At 40.0% G+C, this 14,217-nt stretch overlaps 1 protein-coding gene across 4 annotated transcripts in view; it reads right to left on the reverse strand.

The window, feature by feature from the left end:
- Window positions 1–14,217, reverse strand: part of nrxn1a (neurexin 1a) — a 1,341,442-nt gene that overhangs the window by 1,309,368 nt on the left and 17,857 nt on the right. For 3 of the 4 annotated variants that reach the window (XM_078404791.1, XM_078404790.1, XM_078404789.1), the window contains exon 2: window positions 7,808–7,895. The exons of the other annotated variant lie outside the window; for it this stretch is intronic. The gene's annotated coding sequence lies outside the window, so the exon portion shown is untranslated. The remainder of the gene's footprint in view (window positions 1–7,807; window positions 7,896–14,217) is intronic. 4 annotated transcript variants of the gene reach the window in all.

A 14,217-nucleotide genomic window follows, 5' to 3' on the forward strand; every position in this document is an offset into this window, starting at 1 on the left:
TACACATACTAGACACAATTTACAATTTTACCAAGCCAATTAGTTTACACACCTGTACGTCTTTGGAGTGTGGGGAGAAACCCGAGCTCCCAGAGAAAACCCACACAGGTCACGGAGAGAACTTACAAACTCCAAACAGACAGCACCCGTAGTCAGGATTTAACCCGGGTCTCTGGTGCTGTAAGTCAGCAACTCCCACTGCGCCACCGTGCCGCCCTTGTTTCCTGAGAAGCAGCAGCAAGAAACACAGCCTATAATATACTTTTAACAATAATCAAGTGGTATTTTTTCTGAAGCAGTTAGTAATAATACACTCCCAACATATAAACAATAGGAATTCATGAATTCATCTATGGTTAACTTAATCATTTTGTAAATTGTAAATTGAAAGCTTGGGATAGATTATGAAAAAGTACTCTCATGGTAAACAGCATATTTAAGGAATAGAACAAAGTTTTACACAGGAAGACATCCTTCAAAATGGTAGATTGAATTGGGCAGTCACTCTGTGCTTACAAGCCAGGTATCTACCTCTTGAAAGAATGTGGGACTATGCAAAAGGTATCTATTTTGGTGGCAGAGCAAAAAATGTGAAACAAGCTTTTTGGCTATTTAAAGTTATCCAGGTCCCTAGGAACTGGATAGGTAATTCATGCAAATTACATTATACAAAGAATTCACTAGCATTTATATGCAACATAACTCCAGAGCTTGAACTCTTGATAGTAAATTGGCAGAACCATTAGTTTGGAGATGAAAATATTGGAATTGAGATATTGCTTAACAGAGAGGCACGTTAAATTCAGAACACAGCGAGGAATGAATGGAACTGGAGGTCATATTGGGGCAGATAATAGAATGGGCTGAACATGAGAGGCCAACAGAAAATGGATTCAATGCAAGTGCTTGAGCAAGGAAAGTGAGAGCAGGAGTTATAATCAAGAGCTGAAAATATAGGTTTTAAGTTTTCCTATACTTATCTCAAGATTATTTCTACTTAGGAAGTAATGACAATTTAGTAAAGAGGCCAAGGAATAGAGTCCATGATTCCAAACAAGATATTATTACGTGGAAATTGACTTTGTTTTTGAATTATGGTACTGAGCGATAACATGCGATTGTGATATAAAAGGGAGCTAAGCAAAGATATTTGGAAGTTACCAAAACTAATGGTGGATGGATGGGAAGGGAAACCATTTGCAGGTGATATTCTGGCTCCAATTAGACAGGTGGCATAGATGATGGGGGAGAGCATTGGAGAAGGAATAGTTAGCCCTGAAAAAGGCTGCAGGTGCATGGAGGAAAGAGGATAGATTTGCCACAGTCATTGGAGTCAACGATCAATTTATTAATGAGATTATTGACACGTAAAGAGAATGTTTAGCAAAAATAATAGAACCACTGGAGTTTAAGTCAAATTGTAAATTATGAGAGATTTAAAAGGCTTAACTTAAATGTGGCAAGAATGAAAACTTACATATATTGTACTTCCAAGATGAATTACACGAGGGCTTATTGGAAAAGACACAATATTCTTTGAATGATGCGAACGTTTGGTGATGATTTTGAGCAGAAGAAAGGAAATAAACTAAACCTTTTAAACAGAATGTCACAATTCTGGAAAAATGATTTCAAAGTCGGGCTATTGTGCAACTTTAAAAAAGTCATTTGTGACAATGCAATCATAGTGCAGAAATTGCAGTTTTAATGACACTATGGAACAGAATTCATGTTTTTAAATTTTAAGAGCTTTAAAAGTAAATTTAACTTTGTTCGGTTCATTTAAGATAATATTGTCATTTAAAAAAAATACTTTGTGCATTCAGAAGCTTTTCAATTTGGTTTTTCAAAACAGATTCGACACTGAACCTGTACAACATTCAATACCATTTGCAACTCATCGGCAAATAAAGCAGCTTACGCAAATCCCAGTCAACATTCAAGTGTAGGCTGATAAGTGACAAGTAACATTTATGTCATGAAAATCCCCGTCTGGCACCTGCAAAGGTCCTAACCACCTACAAAGTTTCAAAAGCATTACCATCACTCAAACTCTATCATCAATATTCTGGAGTTCATCACTGACTAGAAATCCAACTGGACCAGCCGCGTAAATAGCTATCAGTCAGGTCAGAAGTTGGGTATTTACAGTAAATGCAGGAGAAAGTAGCCCATAGAACTAAAATGCCAATAATCGCCCTTTACCCATATTGCAGTGTGGATCATCTACAAAATGATCTGACCTTACTTGCCTTGGCTAATCCAATCACACTTTCAAATGTGTGTCTATCAGAAAGTATTGGACTAATGCATCTCAGCCTGCAGATTCTCCTTCAAGTTGCATACCATCCTGATGTATCACCATCCATCACCATCTCTGAACCCAAAACCTGGAACTCCTAAATGAACAGCCCTGTGGGAGTACCTTCACACAGGTCTTCTGCTGTTCAAGAAAGTGGCTCACTATCATCCTCTCAAGGGTAATTCGGTATTGACATAAATGGTGCCATTGCCATTAATGCTTAAAGGTACATACATACAATGTTCTCTTGGAAGAAGTGTAAAAAGCAGGGATGGGTATCTTGACCAGCTGTTAAACAAAGAGTCCAAACTTTTCTTGATAACAAAGTCTGAAATTCCGTACATTAATTGTGATTGACTATCAGTCCTACTTTAACGTCTGACATAATGGATAGATGTGTTCAACTACACAAAATATAGGTCTAAAAAAAAGGAAATGTCTGGAAAATAGAGCTGGGGAATATTGCAGAGTCAAGGGTGGGTCATGACATACTGGTCAACCTGAGGAGCACCTTCAGCAACAGACTGGTTCCACCAAGATGCAGCACAGAACACCACAGGAGATCCTATTTCCCTGTGCCTATCAAACTGTACAACTCCTCCCCCTCTGTCGTGGGGTGGACTGACTCCCCCCTCACCCCCCTCCCCAATCTTTGCACATCCAAAATCCTGAACTTTCCACTTGTCACTTTCATTTCATGTTTTATGTATCTTGTTGTGTTTTATGACTGTTGGCAGACCAACTTCCCTCCTGGGATAAATAAAGTTCCATCTTATTGTATCGTATCGTATCGTAGAACAATAGCTACCAGATACAAGTACTTTATATAAGTACAATGGGGATGCATGGTGCATCGCAAAATTGAGAACAAGAGATCTTTTTGCTTCAACACATTTAAAATTGGGTGATGTATTGAAGACAACTGAATCATTGTGGCTCATTTCATTTTATCCAAGTCAAGTTATTCTGCCCACCACCTCACCACTTAAAATGCTATAATGGGGGCTATTTACAACAACCACTTTTTTTTGGATGCTTCTGATAGAATGGGAAAAGCTTTCCTGATTAATGTACGTGGCTAATTTTTAGTTCAAGGACAAAGCATGATTATCCTGGCCACTGCATCATCAGGAATTGCTTCATCACTTTTGACAGAGGGGAATACTGTACATGCAGACTTTAAACTCCCTTCAAATTTGACAAGTATGAAGTCTCCAACTCGCAACATTGGTCAGTGAACTGCAAAGGATAAAATTATAAAAGATTGTAATCTCATTATCTGGAATGGATGTACAATGGCTCACAAAGCAGCATGAGATCAAATGTTGCAAGATCTTAGGTACAATTATAAATTAATGGGAGATATTACATTAGACGAGCATGAGATTTTTGTTAAGTGCTACCAATGAGGTACTAAAATTGCAAGGCTGTATTAAAACATATTAAGAAAAATATTAAATAACTAGAAATGAAAAGTGACATGCAACACATTTGACAGGTGATTCGTCTGCAAAAGAGTTTGCTTTGAATTGGAGAATTTAAATGCAAAGACTCAACAAGAATGAAAAAAATGGGTTAAATTGTTACATCACTTCATGATCTGGTGCAAACTATTTTTCCAAATGTCATTCAATACTATTTGAATGACCAATGAAAGAGTTATTTTAGCATCAAAATACAGTGCCTGAGCATGCCATTCATTAAAAAAAACCTTTTGAAGTTTCCCAGACAACTTGCACAATATAATCTATTAACCGCGTGGCAGACATTGATGAGGCTGCACATTTTCCTGTTGAATATTTAAACTCTGTCACCACCTGGTGTGACATCATATAATCTTGAACTAAAAGAAGGAAGACCAATCATGCTGCTCGGGAATTTGGTTCCACGAATATTATGTAAATGTATTCTGAAGCACTTCAGCATTGAAATCAAATAAATTGTGCGCAGTACATTCGTACTTAAAGAGTACTATGCATATGTAATTTTTGGATACTTTATTTCAGTGTGTACGTTTTATTGGTAATGAGTTCAACTACAAAATTTTAATCCGAAATTATATTATTAGTTGAATAACTATACAAGTTATATTTAATTCACTGAGTGTTACAAATCTAATTGAATGGAAATAATTGAATAGATCATGAACGCCAGCAATAAATACCTAAGCAATGTTAGGTGTAGCAGCCAATAGTTAGATAAAATAAGGATTCACAGAGCTTGGAGTAAAATATTGGGGATTGGTTAAAGGACAGAAAACCAAATGTTTTTTATTGTCAACAAGTTATTGTTGTGCCATTAATCCACTTCAGGATGTTAATATCAAATGGATCACAACACCAGATTCTCACATCAACCCTAGGGATCCCAAAGACCACCACTGTCAATATATTTCCATATCAATTTATGAGAACATACACAAAATAACTATAGAGAAAAAGTCAATGTTTTTAAAGAAAGCTACAAAACTAATTGTAATTAAATTTGTAATTAATTTATGAGCCAAGTATGTAAACATACAAGGAATTTGATTTGCCAAAAGTCATACAAAAAAGCAACAAGATACATAACAACATAAAAATTAAACATAGACTTAAACAGCCACCACAACAGCATCCCCAGGGCACACAGCAGAAGCAGAGACCCACAGCCATCAGTTCAATGTCTGGGCCATACACACGCTCCTTCACCGTGATATGACCAGGGTTGACCCGACCGCTGCCACTCTCTCTGCAACCCCTGTCCGCCCAAACAGTCAGAAAGCCGTCCACACTGGCACTAGACTCCGGGATGTCCTCATGGAGCCATGTCCCCGCAAACACTGAGATCACTGCACTCACGGCACTCCCTCAGAGTATTCACCAGTGCAGGCAGCACCTCATCTTGTTTTTCGGTGACCTCACATTCCCCACTATGATGGAAGGCAAATAACTTATACCGTCTTTCCTCCTTTTCTGCCGCGGTCGGAGCAATCAAAATTTCCACAGTCTGGGCGATCGAAGCTCCCGTGATCGGGGCGGTCGAAGTTCCAGCGATCGGGGCGGTCAATGCTCCTGAGGTTGGAGCTCCCGCAGTCGATCCCTAACAAAGGGATCGCCAGCTCCACGATGTTAAAGCCGCAGTGCAGGCAGAGATAAATTGAAAACGTTGCATCTCCGTCGAGGAAATAGATAAAAAAGGTTTCCCCCAACACCCCCCACCCCCACTCTCACATAATACAAAAACCAAAGTTACACTAAAACATACAAGTAAACACAGTAAACACAGATCAAAACAACAAAAGAAGAAAAAGACGAGACAAACTGTTGGCGCAGCTACCATGTACGGCGCCAGCGCTGTAAGAAGAAGAAAAAGAAAATAAAAGAAAAAAGAAAAAAGAAAAAGAAAGAAAAGTAGAAAGAAAAGAAAAAAACAAAAATCCCAACAACAACAAAAATTCCTACTCCTGCACGTATTGTCTATTTGCTCTTTCTTCTGGTAGAACAACAGCTCTGGATCCCCACAAAACGACTGCATTCTGGATGCTTAGCATGGAATCTTTTTTAAAACATTTCTAATTTTCATATTCATCTTTCCAGCCCCTACATGAGAGGATAGGGTCACATCGTATTCTATTCCTCTACCTCTGCTTCATTCTCTCCATCTCGCATTGCGTGACTAATATTGCTTTCGTCCGGAAAAAAAATTGTCCGTCAAAATTTACCTTTATCAAAAAAAGGTTGGTTTACTGCTTTCTGTTTTCTGTTTTAAGCTTCAATTTGCAGTCTACAGACAAATATCAATCCAGCATTTGGCATGCTGTGAATTGCAAGCCCAGGATGATTTCTCAAACCGGCAACTTCCCTTGAGTCATCAGCAGGTTTCAGAAATACATCGATTTAAAGTCTTGAGAAAGAAACTTCAGATAAAGTTTTAAATGAAAAGTATGGCTACAACTGTAAGTTAGAAGCAAAACAGAAATGCAATATTCTTTGGGTGCTTTTCTGCTGGGTACTTTGAGGCCTCCCAGTGCTTCATATTTCCCTGTTGGTAATGATAGGAGACACAGCATAAATCACACATTGGCAGCTGTATTGGTAGGCTATAAAAATGGCAGTAATATTGCCTAATGATGTTGGGAAAAAAAAGATTTTGGTTGTTAACATCTGAGAGTGTGATAAACAGGGCAACACATTACATTTTTTTCCATAATTAAAGAGGCAGAGTCAAAGAATGGAAACAAGTCCTTCAGCCGGACTCATCCATGCTGACCAGGTTTTATACTGAAACTGAGTTAGTTCCATTTGCCTGAGTTTGACCCATAATTACCTTTCAAATGGCTTTTAAAACATCACCATTATGCTCACCTCTATAGCTTCCCCTGGCAGGTAATTTCATACATGCACCACTCTCTGCATGAAAAAATTGCCCTTCGGTTCTCTTAAATCTTTTCCCTCTCACATTGAACCTATGCCCTCTGAATCTGGACTCCTCCACCCTAGTAAAAAACAGTGACCATTGCCCATGCCATTTATCCTCGTTTATCTTTGCCAAAAAATATATTTTACTTTCATCGAGTCAATTATTTGTTCATAGAAACTTCTTCAAACAGCCTTGAACAATCTAATACTATTGGTTCAGGAAAAGCTAACCCTGGGCCTAACCAAACCCATCCAGGCAGCCTACCGTCACAGAACTGGGCATCAGGAAGGCTGCAAGTACCATCACGGATGTCTGTCTCCTGGTCATTCCCTTTTCTCTCTTCAACCTTCTGGGAGAATGTTCCGGTGCGTGAAACCTCTGTATCCAGACTTAAGAACAGTCTGGACTAACTCCTCCCTATTGCTATCTGACTCCTGATCCAATCACCTCTTTCATACTCCATTCACAGAGGGGTTGCATCATATTCTTACTCTTAACTCCACCTCATTCCGTTATTCCAGTATTGTAATATTCTAGTATTTAATATTATTTTGCACTGCTTGGGTTTTGCACTTCAATCTTGCAACAATCTGCTGTTTTGCACTCAGCATTATATTTATTGTTATGTTCATCATTATTGTATCTATATTATTTACTCAGTAAGCTTTATTCAAACAAGCAATTTTATGGGACCCTGATGTATATGACAATAAACTAATCCAATCACGTTAAACCCTATGACTGATGGATAACCCACGCTGCAGAAAATGCACTAGGATATTGCCTGCAACCAAAGGTTATTTTGAAAGTGAGTGTACAGGACAATAGATGTACAAGACAATAGGGGTTGTGGGGGGGGGGGGGGGGGGGGGGGGGGGAGGCAGGAGAATGGGGTTAGGAAGAAGAGATAGGTCAGCCATGATTGAATGGTGGAGTAGACTTGATGGGCCGAATGGCCTAATTCTGCTCCTATTACTTATGATCTTATGAAGGTATAAGGGACTCGCAGGACAATTTCAAAATACCTATAAAATTACCAAAATCTTGGAAAATGGACAAGGCAGTCATTCCACCAGCTCTTCCACCCAATTATTAGTCACTCACCTGCTCGTTCATCCAATCTCAGTGCTTATCAGGCCCACCCATAAGCCTGAACAACTTCTCCATTCGTTTGTTCACACGCCAAATTAGTCTATGAATAAAAATGAAGGAAAACAGGTGAGCGGCACAGAAAAAAAAATTGAGCCAAGAAAGGTGCATACAATGGAAAGAACAGTATCAAAAGGGAAAAATCAACGACAGGAGAGAAGGGGAAAAATAAAATGAGTAATGGAGGAAGGGAGAATGAATGAATGGAGATTGAGATAGAAATGAAAAATGGAAGGTTGAAGTGGAGGGGAGGCACGTTAATAGAAAAGTACATAAGATAAAGAAGTATCAGGAGAAAAAAACAAAAGGGGTGAAAGGAAAGTTGAAAACAGAATAAAATAATTATCATGGCAAAAATATTGAAGGAAAGAGGCTACGTGAAAGACAAAAAGAGACACAAATAAATAAAGTATTGCAAGTGTACTAATATGAACACCTAATGTTAGGGAAACACTGCCCCCAGAATTACAAGCAATGGTGGTGTTAAATTACAAAGTTTTACTCTATTTTTCTCAAACTTTAAGATCGTGACAAAAAAGTTGGGTTGCAACCATTTAACCTGCTTTGTCCTTTTGACATGCTATGAAAACATCAGAACTTCTTCATGTGTGATTCAGATGCAAAGAGGGTGACAGAATGCAACAAAACAATAATCCGTGCCAACTCTTTGATATAACAATCCAAAAAAAGTTTTTTGTTAACTTAACAGAAAATACCATCCACACCCAGCAGCTAAAAAAGCCATCATATTGAAACGGAAACAATGTTTCATTTGAAGGATCCTTCATCAGAATTGTGTTCTTTATCTCTGATTTTACATTGCATCAAATATTTATCCAATTTTATTATAAGACACAATAGTATTTCCCACAATGAAAAACAAATCTGAAAACCTCTCACTACAGTTTCAAAATAATCTGATTTATTGCAATACGTTTGCAAGAAAAAGATCTTTGAAATCATATTTCTGCACAGAACTTAAATAAATAGATTGTGCCAAGATCAAAGCCAGGACCAGAACAGATTCATATCAACACCAACTTGGCTATAAAACATTTACCCCAACTACCAAAAGAGACCCTGAAATATAATTGGATTAAAGAAAATACCAACGCTTTTTATACATACATTAAAAACAAGAGGGTAACCAGGGAGAAGGCAAGACTACTCAAGGATAAATGAGGGAATCAATGCTTTTAGTCAAAGGATCTAGACAAGGTGCTAAGTGAACATAGAAACATAGAAAATAGGTGCAGGAGTTGGCCATTCGGCCCTTCCACCCTGCACCGCCATTCAATATGATCATGGCTGATCATCCAACTCAGTATCCCGTACCTGCCTTCTCTCCATACCCCCTGATCCCTTTAGCCACAAGGGCCACGTCTAACTCCCTCTTAAATATAGCCAATGAACTGGCCTCAACTACCTTCTGTGGCAGAGAACACTTTTCTTTCTATTCACCAAGGAGGACATGGAGGACTGTGAGATCAGTGTGGGGAATACTAATATGGCATGGCAATTTGAGATCAAGAAGGAGGGGGTGCTGGTGCTCTTGAAGAGCTTTGAGGTGAATAAATCCCCAGGGCCACTTGGAAATTATCACAGGTTCTTGAGAGAGGGAAGACACAAGATTACAGGGTCCTTGATCGAGATCTTTGTATATTCTCTAGCCATAGAAAAGTGCTTGAGGGACACACAAAGGGTGGTGGGTGTATGGAACAAGCTGCCAGATGAGGTAGTTGAGGCTGAGACTATCCCAATGTTTAAGAAATAGTTAGACAGGTACATGGATAGGACAGGTTTGGAGAGATATGGACCAAGCGCAGGCAGGTGGGACTAATGCAGCTGGAACATGTAGGCCGGTGTGGGCAAGTTGGGCCAAAGGGCCTGTTTCCACACTGTATCACTCTATGACTTTCTATGACAGGAGAATAGCTACTTTTGTTCAAAGGAAAAATAAATAATCAAGAAGATTATTGGCCAGTGACCCTCATGTCAATTGTGAGGAAGCTATGGGAGAGGATTCTTCAGGATGGGATTTACTCACATTTGGGCTAATTACAGAGAGACAGAATGGCTTTGTCGATGGCAGCTAACTTGATAGAGCTTTTTGAGGAGGTAACAGAGATGATTCATGAGGGTAGGGCAGTGGATGTTGTCGACATGGATTTTAGTAAGGCATTTGGCCAAGTCACTCATGATAGGCTGATCAAAAAGATTAAGGATTCAGAATTGGTTTACTCGTAGCAGACGAGGGGTTGTGGTCGAAGGACAATGTTCAGGCTGGAGGTTTGTGACAATGGGAGTTCCACAGGCATCTGTGCTGGGACCTCTGATGTTTCTGTTACAAATATATACGTCTTGGATATAAATCGCTACCAAGCGAAATATGAGGTGCTGATCCTCCAATTTGCACTGGGCTTCACTCTGACAATGGAGGAGGCCCAGGACAGGTCAGATTGGGAATGGGAGGGGGAATTAAAGTGTTGAACAACCGGGAGATCAGATAGGTTTAGGCGGACTGAGCGGAGGTGTTCAGCGAAACGATCGCCGAGCCTGTGCTTGGTCTCGCCGATATACAGGAGTTGACACCTGGAACAGCGGATTCAGTAGATGAGGTTGGACGAGGTGCAGGTGAACCTCTGCCTCACCTGGAAAGACTGAGTCCTTGGATTGAGTCGAGGGGGGAGGTAAAGGGACAGGCATTGCATCTCCTGTGGTTGCAGGGGAAAGTACCTGGGGAGGGGGTGGTTTGGGTGGGAAGGGACGAGTTGACCAGGGAATTGCGGAAGGAATAGTCTCTGCGGAAAGCAGAAAGGGGTGGAGATGGGAAGACGTGGCCAGTAGTGGGATCCTGTTGGAGATGGCGAAAATGTCCGGAGGACTATCTGCTGTATGCGACAGCTGATGGGGTGGAAGGTGAGGACAAGGGAGACTCTGTCCTTGTTACAAATGGGGGGAGGGAGAGCAAGAGCGGAGCTGCGGGATATCAAGGAGACCCTAGTGAGAGCCTCATTTATAATGGAAAAGGGGAACCCCCATTCCCTAAAGAATGAGGACATCACCAATGACCTGGTGTATTCATTGATGTGCAGTTCTGAAGATTAAAATATTGTATAATTGGAGCATTAGCATGTGCAGGAAGGAACTGCAGATGCTGGTTGTGCATTGAAGATAGACACAACATGAAGGAGTGACTGCCTCACCTGCTGAGTTACTCCAACATTTTATGTCTATCTTTAGAGCATTACCATCTTGTTTCAATAGTGTAGGATGCAATCCTGTGAGAGCCTGATTACCTTTTCATCTCGAAGACTGCTAATTGCTTTCAGAGCCAATTCATTTTCTTCAAGTGTGTCTGACAATTCTCCATAGACTTACATTTGTCCTTTCACCATCATTTATAAAAATGTGCAAAAATTAATATCTGGTATACCTTAATGCTACATAATTAGATTTCCTCCTTTGTTCCTGATCATTCTTAAAGTGACAGCGTTCTCTATATACTAAAACTCTCGTTTGTTTGTTTGTTTGTTCCTGAACTACAGCCAAAACGGTACACTATAGCGTGACAATTTTAGGCCCACCTTACTCACCGCCATCCCTTTGGTGCTAATGGAAGAAGTTTCATTGAAATCGGTGTGTATTTTTAGTTATTCACATTTTATAGTTTAAACCTATATCCTAGGGAGGGAGGGAGTGGGTGGAGGGAGGAGGGAGGAGGGAAGTTAAGGGGGGTTGAGGGGGATGGAGTGGGGGGAGGGGAAGGCGGGAGGGGAAGAGGGGGATGGGAGGGAGGAGGGGGATGGGAGGGAGGAGGAGGGGGAGGGGAGGGGGGAAGGGGGGAGGGGGAGAAGAGAGGGTGCTGTACCAATGCAGGAGAGGTTTGGGCCCAATGGGTCCACTTGGTCTGGTAGCATTATAAACAGTTGTTTATCAAAACCTTGCTATGTTATATTATCGACTAATTTTCACATATTTCATTCAACATTATATATTTTTTTAACTTCTCAACATTCTGTGTATCATTCAAGACAGTTAACTCTATCATCTGCCCAATTATTATGGCTTGTAAATGGAACTCTGGTGCATTCATGTTTCATGGGACTAATTTATAAGTTGTGCATCTCTTATTTTCAGATTTTGTACTGTTAATTCATTGGCTTGTTGCTAATCAATGCCTGTTAACCTATGCCAGAATTCTTCCTGTCTTGATAGTCTTTTATTTATTCCTCACCCACTAAAGCTGTCTTATATTTTGTTGTCCATCAAATCTTCCTATTTTAACTTTGATCTAATATTTGGTGTGTTTCCGAATTACTCTGCTCTCATTATTTTTACAAAGAAGAGATTTCCAATCATGTACATGTATACATCCATATATATGTATACATTGTCTTTACTTCAGTGCCTTTTAAGGTTAGCTCAATCCCAGATCATTGCAACCAGGGGCATGTTCACTAGCTTTATGCTTTCTAGTCATTTACATTGGTTCTCCTGCCCTTCTCAGATCCATCTTCTTTCCTACTTCTCTCCATGGCACCCTGCATTGTGCTGCTGTCAACAGTATCTAGCGATCCTGTTATGTGCCTCAGCTACTGCAACTACCTGTGAAACGAAACCTCTAACAACAATGAAGTTCACAACTTCTGGAACGATTTGTTGTTTGACAGGCACATTGGTCCTATTTTCACTGCACGCAATGGGTAGCTGGTGCTAAAGTGTTGCATCATATACGTCAATTCCATTTTCGCTATTATAAAGTCCGGCGGAGCAGGACAAACTTTATCTTTAGTCTAAAAATTCTAATGGTCCAAATTTTGGAATAATCACCAAGAGCAATGGTAACATCTACAACATTTTTTTTCTACTGAGCAAGACAATGTGAATAACATCGGCAGATTCTGAGATTATATCATAATGCACCACTGGGAAATGTAAAAATGAAAAGTTTGCAGATTTCTATCTCAATTGCATCTTCAATTTTGATGGCCTAACATGCTCTGTGAGAATCCTAATATTTTGATCTTTGTGCAGTCCGTGATTTACTAACAAATGTGGTACCTTGGTTAAAAGGTAGGAATTGAAAACATCTAGAAATTTAATTGCACTTATTTTTTGTTGCACTAAAACACAATTGCGGGTAATTTTACCACAAAAGTGAATGCCTTTGAAAGAAAACTGAAATGATAATCAGCAAATATGTAAGCATGCTGTATTTTACAACCGGAATACAAGAAGGAACTTATCTGTGTAGAAAGGAACTGTAGATGCTGGTTTATTTTGAAGATAGACACAAAGTGCTGGAGTAACTCAGGGGTCAGGCAGCATCTTTGAAGGGAAAAAGAACTTATCTGTGTAGAAAGGAACTGTAGATGCTGGTTTATACTGAAGATAGACACAAAGTGCTGGAGTAACTCAGGGGTCAGGCAGCATCTTTGAAAGTAAAGGAACATCTGTTTAGAAAGGAACTGTTGATGCTGGTTTATACTGAAGACAGACACAAAGTGCTGGAGTAACTCAGGGGTCAGGCAGCATCTTTGAAGGTAAAGGATGGCCGATGTTTTGGGTCGGGACCCTTCTTCAGACTGCTCTAATTCCCAATTTGACCATGCAAAAGTCATACAGCTACCAATACTTTGCAATGCAGCCATCAGAACAGGCAGTAAATGCTGTGAAAGCACATGCCACATTAAGGGCGGGTATCAACACATACTGTTGCTGTCTTAGTGAAGAGAGCTCTCAGATTCACAGAGAGAGACAAAGTCATCCAGGTGCAAGACACATCCCAGGAGAATGTGATTCATGAGGGTGAAGAGAATAGCCCAGCAAGAGACTATCTCTTCTGGGAATGAGAATCCCAACACAAGGAAGCAACGTTACAACAATTTTGATAACTTCAAAACATGTCCAGGTGAGCTGCAGGCCACTAAATTAATTGCTCACTCATTCAAATAAATTAAATTGAGCCAAACAGACACATAAAATGATTACTCTTTCCAAACACTCCAGCCATCCTCTTCCAATCATTTACATTCTACCCACTCCATCTCCCACACTGAGCCCAAGCTTCCAAAAAGGTAGGATGATGAAAATATTACTCTGTACTTTATCTACTGCATTTTGACTGAGAAATAGAAGGTGCAGCAGGCACTAAAATGGTGACGAGGCACAAACAGGAAAGACCAAACAAAATCTGGCAGGTGTTGTGGTCACTAAATTCCCTATGAATTAGTCCGTGATGTCCGTAGCCTCATCACACGTGGACTTTATGGGTGAACGGCTACCAATTATGTCATAGTGGGTTATGAGGACAACCCCCCTTCCCACCCTCTCACACCGTTCCCAATTCCTTCCTCAGAGTA

This window comes from Rhinoraja longicauda, chromosome 9 (genome assembly GCF_053455715.1).
Source record: "Rhinoraja longicauda isolate Sanriku21f chromosome 9, sRhiLon1.1, whole genome shotgun sequence".
NCBI classification, from domain to species: domain Eukaryota; kingdom Metazoa; phylum Chordata; class Chondrichthyes; order Rajiformes; family Arhynchobatidae; genus Rhinoraja; species Rhinoraja longicauda.